This window comes from Mesoplodon mirus, assembly GCF_964341445.2.
Source record: "Mesoplodon mirus genome assembly, chromosome: 5".
Lineage (NCBI taxonomy): Eukaryota > Metazoa > Chordata > Mammalia > Artiodactyla > Ziphiidae > Mesoplodon > Mesoplodon mirus.
In genome coordinates, this window is record NC_138980.1 from 154,281,381 (window position 1) to 154,293,490 (window position 12,110).

The 12,110-nt window shown below is 40.0% G+C and overlaps 1 pseudogene across 1 annotated transcript; it reads right to left on the reverse strand.

Moving 5' to 3' along the window:
• Positions 1-3,240: 3,240 nt before the first annotated feature.
• LOC309805241 (zinc finger protein 410-like) lies at positions 3,241-5,190 on the reverse strand (annotated as a pseudogene). The gene is made up of 2 exons: positions 4,521-5,190; positions 3,241-4,306 (listed from the first exon to the last, which is right to left on the reverse strand). The product of its transcript is annotated as a zinc finger protein 410-like (transcript).
• Positions 5,191-12,110: the final 6,920 nt, after the last annotated feature.

Below are 12,110 nucleotides of genomic sequence, written 5' to 3' on the forward strand. Positions count from 1 at the left end.
AGTTCTGGAGATGGATGGTGATGGTGGTTATATGACAATGTAAATGTACTTAATACCACTGAACAGTACACTTAAAAATGGTTAAAGACATAGAAAACAAACTTATGGTTACCAAAGAGGAAAAGGGTAGGGAGGGATAAATTAGGAGCTTGGGATGAATAGATACACATTACTTTATATAATATAGTTAAACAATAAGGTCCTACTACGTAGCACAGAGAGCTACATTCACTATCTTGTAATAACCTATAATGGAAAAGAATCTGAAAAAGAATATATATTTATACATACATATATATATGACTGAATCACTTTGTTATACACCAGAAAATAACACAACATTCTAAATCAACTCTACTTACATTTTTTAAATTAATTAATTAATTAATTAATTAATTTATTTTTGGCTGCATTGGGTCTTCGCTGCTGCTCACAGGCTTTTCTCTAGTTGCAGTGAACAGAGGCCACCCCTCGTTCTGGTGTGCAGACCTCTCACTGCACTGGCCTCTCTTGTTGTAGAGCACAGGCTCCAGACACGTGGGCTTCAGTAGTTGTGGCACACAGGCTCAGTGGTTGCGGCTCATGGGCTCTAGAGCGTAGGCTCGGTAGTTGTGGCACACAGGCTCAGTTGCTCCGTGACATGTGGGATCTTCCCAGACCAGGTCTTGAACCCGTGTCCCTTGCATTGGCAGGTGGATTGCTAACCACTGCACCACCAGGGAAGTCCCAACTCTACTTAATTTTTTAAAAAAATGGTTAAGATGGTAAATTTTATGTTGTATGTCTCTTACCACAATTAAAAATAACTTTAAAATGAAAAAAATAACTAAAGAGATTTACTTGTCTGTACTAAAACCTGAATGATTCACCAGATGAGAGCAGAGACCTCTGGGAAGGACCATACCAATCATTCACAATAATTCCCAAACTGGGCCTCTGCATTTGATGTCATTCATGGCATTCCACATGCCCCCACCCAGTAGAGGGAGCCTAATTAAAGTTGAGGAGGGGACCCTCTTTTTGATCATGAAGGGGTGTTTCTTCCCAATCTGAGTGAAGAATAGAAAGTAGAGAATTCAGTCTTATAGTGTCTCATATCTGCAGAGTTGTTTTCCTTATTAGGATCCTCTCTGGTGGCTGATACACACGGGTTATCCCACCTAATAGCTCACTGGGATGACTGACTGGCCACTCAGATGAGGGCATTATAAATACCACATAATGAGACCCAGCAACTCATGGAGCCTTCCTGGTGGGGCTCCGTGTTCCACGTGAGGCCACGCATACCTGCCTCGACTCTTCTGAGGAGAAGAGCAATGCCACCTCTTCAGCTTTCCTCCAAATCACTGAGATGTGGGATTTGAGTTGCAGAGAGATGCATTATGAAGCCTGATAATGGACCAGGCTTCAGTCCCAGTGATTCCCAGTGGAAGAAAGTCAGGAAGTCCTAGTGTGATAAACTGAGATGGGTGTGGGGCAGGTTGCGGGAGCAAAGCACAAATTCAGGAAAAGCAAAGTGAAAGGGTGGAAGACAGTTGCTAGAAGAGGAAGCATGGGACCTAGCTTTCAATTTTACTGAGCGCTAGTGCTGGTTACACAATGTGTGATGAGTCAGCCTGGGTTCAAGGCACAGTTGGAGATAAACCTTAGATTACCTTGATTTTTGTATAAGAATATTATCTTACTAACATTGGTAAATATTTTGGCCCTGAACCTTACTCCTTTAACCTTCTGCATTAAAACTGAACACATTAAAAGGAAAAAGTCACTGCAGGTGAAGGTTGGCTTGAGGACTTACTCTGGGTTCTGCCTCCCACTCTCCCTATCAAACTTTGTTCTCCCTGGCTCCTGTTTTGTGATTCCACACCCACATTATCCTTGCATCACCCAGAGGACTGATCACTCTGGCCCTAACTTTGAGGAACTCAATTTAGTTGAGGAGACAGCCATATAAACAGATTCAAATAGTAGATAGCAAGTGCTGAAACAGGGACATAACTCAAGTGCTATGGAAACAGAAGACAAAGCAGCTAATTCTACCTGGGGCTATTGGAGATGCAAGAACACAAAGGCTCTGAAAGATGAAGAGGGGATATTCAAGCCGAGAGGTTAGGCAAGGACACTTCAGAAAGAAGGATCGCAGGTCTTCTCTATCTAGTTGTGATTCTTGGGATCTTCATTTTTAGGCAAGTAAACATTCTGGGCTGGTTGTGAACTTGGAAAGACTCCTCATGTGTTCCTTGACAGCTATTGGGGAAAGAGAGCCCATTTGGAAAGTTAGTGTTTTGGAAAAATTTTTTTTAAAAAGTTAACTCCTCTTTGAGAAACCATCTCTGATAAGTAACTTCTAAAAAGATAGGCATTTGCTTCTTATGAGTTGAGAACTTTAATGGATGTGGCACATAATCTGAAAGTAATAGCCACAGGAAATATTAGTGAGGATCAAATCACAAGTACAAAGTCAACTTGATGTATATATTGCTTTTTCTTTTTTGGGATTGGCTGTTTTGTTTTGTTTTTTAAAGGAAAAACAATTGAACCTCTGAATCATGTGATTTTTAACTTAAAAAAACAACAACAAGCAAAATCAAACAACCTCTAAACATGCTACTGTATGTTCCATAAACAAAGAAAGCAAAGTGGCCAAGTAGAGGTGTATAGGACAAGATAGTACCTCAGCCTGGACCAAGCAGGAATTCAAGTAATTAATGTTTTTGCAGACCAGTGACAGAGAGTCTCTTACGCAGGTTGCTAAAGGGAGAATGTCACAACAGAACTGACATCACTCCCTTCTCCAAAGCAACAAGGCATCTTGAAAGCTCAACTTCTTGGTGAAGTTTTATGGTTGGTGGCAGGATTTAGTTCACCCACGTGAAAAGACAGCTCAGTCTACGATGAAAACTCTTCAAAGGAAAACTTCCCCTCAACAGTCTTACTGAGAAACTTGAGCCAACACATAATCAAATTCACTTTTGTGATAAGTCTATACCAAAACTGTGCAGTGGGAAGAGAGGTAGGTACAGTTACCCAGCCCACATTCACTGCTTTCTTCCTTGACTGAATTAGATGGTAGTCGAAGAGAAGCTCTCCTACATTCATCTTCTAGGCCAGGAAAGATGAACAGAGGCAAAAGTGGGGTCTTGTCCTTCACAGATTAATTTTGGTTCTGGCAGATTGTGAGCCATAAGCGTCCTGTTCCCACTACATGCACTCTGGGATCAGAGAAGTCAGCACCCATGCTCATGTCTGTCTGTCAGTTAGATCTCCTTGGTTTAGTGACTCCTGTGGATCTATGGCAGTTGAGACAGAAACCTCACATGTGTGCTTCCATGACTGCATGGTCACCAAATGATGTGTCACATCAGGCACTGAAGACAGAGGACAGGGGGATCCTTCAGTGAGCACCTCATCATCAACTCCTAGGATAGAATCAGTATTCGGTAGTTTCAAGGACTCTCCACCAAGGCTGGGCTGAGAATTCATAGACACCAGGTTTTTGCTGGTTACTGAAGCCTCTTCAAGCAAACTACTGCCCATTAGTGGCTCATCAGTTTGTTCCTGCTCTTGACTCCCAGCTGCTCCCATCTGCAAGTGATGCTTTCTCACGTACACGTTCCTGCTCCTACTCTGATAGAAGGTCTTCCCACGGACTTGACACTGATGTGGCTTCTCTTCTGACTGAAACACCAGATGTTTTGGAAGACTAGAATACTCACCAAAGGAACTGCCACATCCTTTGGCTTCACAAAGGAAAGCTTTCTCTCCTGTGTGGACGCGCAGGTGGTTCTTCAGGTTTCCAGCTGTAGTGAACTGCTTACCACAGTTAGACTCAGGACACATAAAGGGCTTCTCGCCATGTGGGTCCTCATGTGCACCTTCAGCCTCTGCAGTATATAGAAGCTTCTTCCACAACCTGCTGCAGGGCAGATAAAGGAGCAGTCGTTCTGATCAGTTTTGAGGTGGTACTTAAAGTGAGCTGGCCACACAAATGTCTGGTCCCATCCTTCAACTGTACACTTAGCTTCGTCTTCATTTGAGGAAGGGGCCCAGAATCTTCCGGTTGCCCATCATCAGAACCAAGGTGGACATTTCTCCATTGCTGCTGGTTTTCGCATTCTTGGCCAGCTGTGCACGAGTAGCAGCAATCAAGCTGTCATGGGCCAACTCCTGAACCCGGAGGAACCCGGAGGAACCCGGAGGAACCATGGAATGCTACCGTCTGTGCTCTCACTGGAGAGGAAGTCATTCCCTGAATCCTTTGCCTCATCTTGTACAAACGCTAAGTGTTCAGCTGAAGAGCTCAGACTCTTGTTAGGTTAAGAAGAATAAAAGAAGTGCTATCACTTGGCTGTAGATCTTGCAACAAGCTAAGAGACTCCGGAGTGGACAAAGACTCCGGAGGCTTCTGTACAATCTGAGCCCTCGTCTCTTCTCTGTCTGGACCCACATTCACCTGAAGGCTTCTCAACACAGCTCAGGAAGGAACCTCCCTGGAGGAGTTAGTATATTTAGAGTATTACCTGGTAACATTAGCCGACTGCATTCTGAGGCCTCAGTCACTGGAAGGAGGGACAAGCAAGTAATGTCTTTAGCTTCTGATTCTGCTAGTCCCTGTCCCAGTGTGATGGACGTATTCTGAACAAACTGTACCAGGAGCTCTGGTTTGAATTCTAACTCATCTGATAACATTGATTCAGCTTCCAAATCCTGTAGCTGTTCAGAGCACAAGTTAAAATTTTAATTCAGAGCCAATGACACCTTCCTGTTATGCTCATATTCCTCTAGGAAGTGCTATGCTTTTCCTGTAAGATGCTGTGCTGGGTGGGTAATCAATTCAGCCCTTCTGTCCCGGGCAGCTGGCCGGCCGTCAGTCGGTCTATTGCTTTTTTTTTTTTTTTTTTTAATGATTCCAATAAAATTTTATTTATAAAATCAGGCAAGGGGCCTACCAGCCTAGTTTGCCAATTCTTAGTCTTAGGGAGCCCTGCACTATCTTTTTTTTTTTTTAACATCTTTATTGGAGTATAATTGCTTTACAATGTTGTATTAGTTTCTGCTGTATAACAAAGTGAATCAGCTATATGTATACATGTATCTCCATATCCCCTCCCTCTTGCGTCTCCCTCCCACTGTCTCTATCCCACCCCTCTAGGTAGTCACAAAGCACCGAGCTGACCTCCCACAGGTGCTCCCTGTGCTATGCAGCTGCTTCCCAATAGCTATCTATTTTACATTTGGTAGTGTATATATGTCCATGCCACTCTCCCACTTCGTCCCAGATTACCCCTCCCCCTCCATGTCTCCTCAAGTCCATTCTCTACGGCCGCGTCTTCATTCCTGTCCTGTCCCTAAGTTCATCAGAACCTTTTTTTTTTTTTTAGATTCCATATATATGTGTTAGCATACGTTATTTACTTTTTGCTTTCTGACTTACTTCACTTTGTATGACAGACTCTAGGTCCATCCACCTCACTACAAATAACTCAATTTCGTTTCTTTTTATGGCTGAGTAATATTCCGTTATATATATGTGCCACATCTTCTTTATCCATTCATCCGATGATGGACACTTAGGTTGCTTCCATGTCCTGGCTATAGTAAATAGTGATGCAATGAACATTGTGGTACATGACTCTTTTTGAATTATGGTTGTCTCAGGGTATATGCCCAATAGTGGGATTGCTGGGTCATATGGTAGTTCTATTTGTAGTTTAAGGAACCTCCATACTGTTCTCCACAGTGGCTGTATCAATTTACATTCCCACCAGCAGTGCAAGAGTGTTCCCTTTTCTCCACACCCTCTCCAGCATTTATTGTTTATAGATTTTTTGATGATGGCCATTCTGACCAGTGTGAGGTGATATCTCATTGTAGTTTTGACATGCATTTCTCTAATGATTAGTGTTGTTGAGCATCCTTTCATGTGTTTGTTGGCAATCTGTATATCTTCTTTGGAGAAATGTCTATTTAGGTCTTCTGCCCATTTTTGGATTGGGTTGTTTGTTTTTTTGATATTGAGCTGCATGAGTTGCTTGTAAATTTTGGAGATTAGTCCTTTGTTAGTTGCTTCATTTGCAAATATTTTCTCCCATTCTGAGGGTTATCTTTTCATCTTGCTTACAGTTTCCTTTGCTGTGCAAAAGCTTTTAAATTTCATTAGGTAACATTTGTTTATTTTTGTTTTTATTTCCATTTCTCTAGGAGGTGGGTCAAAAAGGATCTTGCTGTGATTTATGTCAAAGAGTGTTCTGCTTATGTTTTCCTCTAAGAGTTTGATAGTGTCTGGCCTTACATTTAGATCTTTAGTCCATTTTGAGTTCATTTTTGTGTATGGTGCTACAGAGATTTCTAATTTCATTCTTTTACATGTAGCTGTCCAGTTTTCACAGCACCACTTATTGAAGAGGCTGTCTTTTCTCCATTGTATAGTCTTGCCTCCTTTATCAAAGATAAGGTGACCATATGTGTGTGGGTCTACCTCTGGGCTTTCTATCCTGTTCCACTGATCAATATTTCTGTTTTTGTGCCAGTACCATACTGTCTTGATTACTGTAGCTTTGTAGTATAGTCTGAAGTCTGGGAGCCTGATTCCTCCAGCTCTGTTTTTCTTTCTCAAGATTGCTTTGACTGTTCGGCTCTTTTGTGTTTCCATACAAATTGTGAAATTTTTTGTTCTAGTTCTGTGAAAAATGCCAGTGGTAGTTTGATAGGGATTGCACTGAATCTGTAGATTGCTTTGGGTAGTATAGACATTTTCACAATGCTGATTCTTCCAATCCAACAACATGGTATATCTCTCCATCTGTTTTTATCATCTTTAATTTCTTTCATCAGTGTCTTACAGTCTTCTGCATACAGGTCTTTTGTCTCCTTAGGTAGGTTTGTTCCTAGGTATTTTATACTTTTTGTTGCAGTGGTAAATGGGAGAGTTTCCTTAATTTCTCTTTCAGATTTTTCATCATTGGTGTATAGGAATGCAAGAGATTTCTGTGCATTAATTTTGTACCCTGCTACTTTACCAAATTCATTGATTAGCTCTAGTAGTTTTCTGGTAGCATCTTTAGGATTCTCTAGATTTAGTATCGTCATCTGAAAACAGTGACAGCTTTACTTCTTCTTTTCTGATTTGTATTCCTTTTATTTCTTTTTCTTCTCTGATTGCTGTGGCTAAAACTTCCAAAACTATGTTGAATAATAGTGGTGAGAGTGGACAACCTTGTCTTGTTCCTGATCTTAGAGGAAATTGTTTCAGTTTTTCACCATTGAGAACGATGTTGGCTGTGGGTTTATCATATATAGCCTTTCTTATGTTGAGGTAAGTTCCCTGTATGCCTACTTTCTGGAGGGTTTTTATCATAAATGGGTGTTGAATTTTGTCAAAGCTTTTTCTGCATCTACTGAGATGATCATATGGTTTTTCTTCTTCAATTTGTTAATATGGTTTATCACATTGATTGATTTGCATATATTGAAGAATCCTTGCATTCCTGGGATAAACGGCACTTGATCATCATGTATGATCCTTTTAATGTGCTGCTGGATTCTGTTTGCTAGTATTTTGTTGAGGATTTTTGCATCTATGATCATCAGTGATATTGGCCTGTAGTTTTCTTTCTCTGTGACATCTTTGTCTGGTTTTGGTATCAGGGTGATAGTTGCCTCATAGAATGAGTTTGGGAGTATTCCTCCCTCTGCTATATTTTGGAAGAGTTTGAGAAGGGTAGGTGTTAGCTCTTCTCTAAATGTTTGATAGAATTCGCCTATGAAGCCATCTGGTCCTGGGCTTTTGTTTGTTGGAAGATTTTTAATCACACTTTCAATTTCAGTGCTTGTGATTGGTCTGTTTATATTTTCTATTTGTTCCTGGTTGACTCTCAGAACATTGTGCTTTTCTAAGAATTTTTCCGTTTCTTCCAGGTTGTCCATTTTATTGGCATATAGTTGCTTGTAGTAATCTCTCACGATCCTTTGTATTTCTGCAGTGTCAGTTGTTACTTCTCCTTTTTCATTTCAAATTCTGTTGATTTGAGTCTTCTCCCCTTCTTTCTTGATGAGTCTGACTAGTGATTCATCAACGTTGTTTATCTTCTGAAAGAACCAGCTTTTAGTTTTATTGATCTTAGCTATTGTTTCCTTCATTTCTTTTTCATTTATTTCTGATCTGATCTTTATGATTTCTTTCCTTCTGCTAACTTTGGGGTTTTATTGTTCTTCTTTGCCTAATTGCTTTAGGTGTAAGGTTTGGTTGTTTATTTGAGATTTTCCTTCTTTCTTGAGGTAAGATTGTATTGTTATAAACTTCCCTCTTAGAACTGCTTTTGCTGCATCCCATAGGTGTTGGGTCATCGTGTTTTCATTGTCATTTGTCTCTAGGTATTTTTTGATTTCCTCTTTGATTTCTTCAGTGATTTCTTGGTTATTTAGTAATGGATTGTTTAGCCTCTATGTGTTTGTAGTTTTTACATCTTTTTTCCTGTAATTGATATCTAGTCTTAGAGTGTTGTGGTCAGAAAAGATAATTAATACTTGATTTCAATTTTCTTAAATATACCAAGGCTTGATTTGTGACCCAAGATATGATCTATCCTGGAGAATGTTCCATGAGCACTTGAGAAGAAAGTGTATTCTGTTGTTTTTGGATGGAATGTCCTATAAATATCAATTAAGTCCATCTTGTTTAATGTGTCATTTAAAGCTTGTGTTTCCTTATTTATTTTCATTTTGAATGATCTGTCCATTGGTAAAAGTGGGGTATTAAAGTCCCCTACTATGATTGTGTTACTGTCAATTTCCCCTTTTAGCTAACAGCCATAAGGCAAAAGACTGTTAGCATTTGCCTTATGTATTGAGGTGCTCCTATGTTGGGTGTATATATATTTACCATTGTTATATCTTCTTCTTGGATTAATCCCTTGATCATTATGTAGTGTCCTTGTTTGTCTCTTGTAATAGTCTTTATTTTAAAGTCTATTTATCTGATATGAGAGCTGCTACTCCAGCTTTCTTTTTATTTCCATTTGCATGGAATATCTTTTTCCATCCCCTCACTTTCAGTCTGTGTGTGTCCCTAGGTCTGAAGTGGGTCTTTTGTAGACAGCATATATATGGGTCTTGTTTTTGTATCCATTCACCCAGAGTATGTCTTTTGGTTGGAGTATTTAATCCATTTACATTTAAAGTAATTGTTGATATGTCTGTTCCTATTACCATTTTCTTAATTGTTTGGGGTTTGTTTTTATAGGTTTTTTCCTTCTCTTGTGTTTCCTTCCTAGAGAAGTTCCATTAGCATTTGTTGTAAAACTGGTTTGGTGTTGCTGAATTTCTTAACTTTTGCTTGTTTGTAAAGGTTTTAATTTCTCTGTTGAATTTAAGTGAGATCCTTGCTGGGTAGAGTAATCTTGGTTGTAGATTTTTCCCTTTCATCACTTTAAATATGTCCTGCCACTCCCTTCTGGCTTGCAGAGTTTCTGCTGAAAGGTCAGCTGTTAACCTTATGGGGATTCCCTTTTATGTTATTTGTTGCTTTTCCCTTGCTGCTTTTAATATTTTTTCTCTGTATTTAATTTTTGATAGTTTGATTAATATGTGTCTTGGCATGTTTCTTCTTGGGTTTGTCCTTTATGGGACTCTCTGCACTTCCTGGACTTGATTGAGTATTTCCTTTCCCATGTTAGGGAAGTTTTCAACTATAATCTCTTCAAATATTTTCTCAGACCCTTTCTTTTTCTCTTCTTCTTCTGGGACCCCTGTAATTCGAATGTTGGTGCATTTACTGTTGTCCCAGAGGTCTCTGAGACTGTCCTCAATTCTTTTTATTCCTTTTTCTTTATTCTGCTCTGAGGTAGTTATTTCCACTATTTTATCTTCCAGGTCACTTATTTGTTCTTCTGCCTCAATGTTCTGCTATTGATTCCTTCTAGAGAATTTTAAATTTCATTTATTGTGTTGTTTATCATTGTTTGTTTGCCCTTTAGTTCTTCTAAGTCCTTGTTAAACGTTTCTTGTATTTTCTCCATTCTATTTCCAAGATTTTGGATCATCTTTAGTATCATTACTCTGAATACTTTTTCAGGTAGACTGCCTATTTCCTCTTCATTTGTTTGGTCTGGTGGGTTTTTACCTTGCTCCTTCATCTGCTGTGTATTTCTGCGTCTTCTCATTTTGCTTAACTTACTGTGTTTGGGATCTCTTTTTCGCAGGCTGCAGGTTCATATTTGCCATTGTTTTTGGTGTCTGCCCCCAGTGGGTATGGTTGGTTCAGTGGCTTGTGTAAGCTCCCTGGTGCAGGGGACTGGTGCCTGTGTTCTTGTGGGTGGGGTGAATCTTGTCTTTCTGGTGAGCAGGCTGCGTCCAGTGGTGTGTTTTGGGGTGTCTGTGAACTTAGTATGATTGTAGGCAGCCTCTCTGCTAAGGTGGGGTTGTGTTCCTGTTTTGGTAATTGTTTGGCATGGGGCGTCCAGCACTGGAGCTTGCTGGACATTGGGTGGACCTGGGTCTTAACTTGAGATGGAGATCTCTGGGAGAGCTCTCGCAAATTGATATTATGTGGGACTGGGAGGTCTCTGGTGGTCCAATGTCCTGAACTCGGCTCTCCTACCTCAGAGGCTCAGACCTGACACCAGTCCAGAGCACCAAGACCCTGTCAGCCACATGGCTTGTAGCTTTCAAGGCTTTTCTTCAAGGCTCTGTCCTGAGGGTGCCAGGTGGGGACTGTCCAGGCCTCCCCATTTTCCCATGGATGCTCTTGGAGGTGATGTATGGCTGCCCTAGAATCCCTGAGCTTTATTTTCTTCTCTGACGTGGTTCAATTACTGAACCCACTTCACGGTATCCACTGCAGGAACACCACCTGGGAAGTGGATGTGCTCAGACTACCAGTTGTTTCATCACTTCTGGTCTGATTGCTTTTTGATTAAAGGAACAAAATACCCAGAGTTCAAATTTCAAAAGTAATTATCAAGCAAGTTTGGGCAAGGTATAAATTCATGCCAGGATTTTTTATCCAAAAATCCATGATTTTTTTAAATGAAATCTTTCATCTTTTAAAGTGTTATTATAAAATGAAGATTTTGGAGAGTTTTGAGTAAGGAATGATGATGTTACTTTTGTTGCAGGGCTGAACAAATATTGGAGACCCTTTCCATTTTCTTTTTTTGATGGAAAAGTTTTAAAAATTTAGGTATATTTTTCATTGTAATTATGGGGTTAACGTGAAAAAAATTTTTCACTTCAATATTTGTATTTGTAAGAGATTCGATATTTGAGGGAGATTAGATACTGTGAAGGAAAATGTTAATATTGAGTATGTAAATCTCCCCAGTTCTACCATTTACAAGGAGTCAGTGGGTTAAATTCTGGGGTACCATAAATGGTAAGGTCCTTTTCGGCCCCAAACTCTGCTCTTTTCTCCTTCTTCATTCATCTTTCTATTGCTAGTGGTGAGAAATTATTTTATCTCTTGGGAGTTATATTGAAAAAGTAATATATTAGTTAGGGAACAGATTAGGTTGCTGTAAAAAGAGGACCCCAAATATAGTAGCTTAAGCAAGACAGCCTGTGTCTTTCTCACATGGAATTCTGGGGAGGCATTCTAGTGACAGTATGACTGTTCCATAGTGTCAGGAGCCCTATCTTGTTATTCAGACAAGATCAACACTCAGATTGTATCCCTTGTTTGAAAATGCTGTTTCAGCTACAACCAGTGATCAATTTGTTGTAACACTAATGAAGATTCAACTTCAGGATCCTTTACTTGCATGGGTCTTTTCTACGTGTCATGTAATGTTGGAGGGGCTGCAGGCTTTTCTGAGATATGACTGTAGGGGTACTTTTAGTGCCATAGACACTTTTGGCCCTTTGGTGAAGTCTATAGACCCTTTCTCAGAATAATATATTTTTTAAAATATTTATTTATTTATTTGGCTGTGCCCGGTCTTTGTTGCATCATGCGGGATCTTCTTTGCAACCTGTAGGACCTTTAGTTGTGGCATACGGAATCTAGTTCCCTGACCAGGAATCGAACCTGGACCCCCTGCACTGGGAGCGTGGAGTCTTAACCACTGGAGCACCAGGGAAGTCTCTCAGAATAATATTTTTTAAAGTTTAGTGTA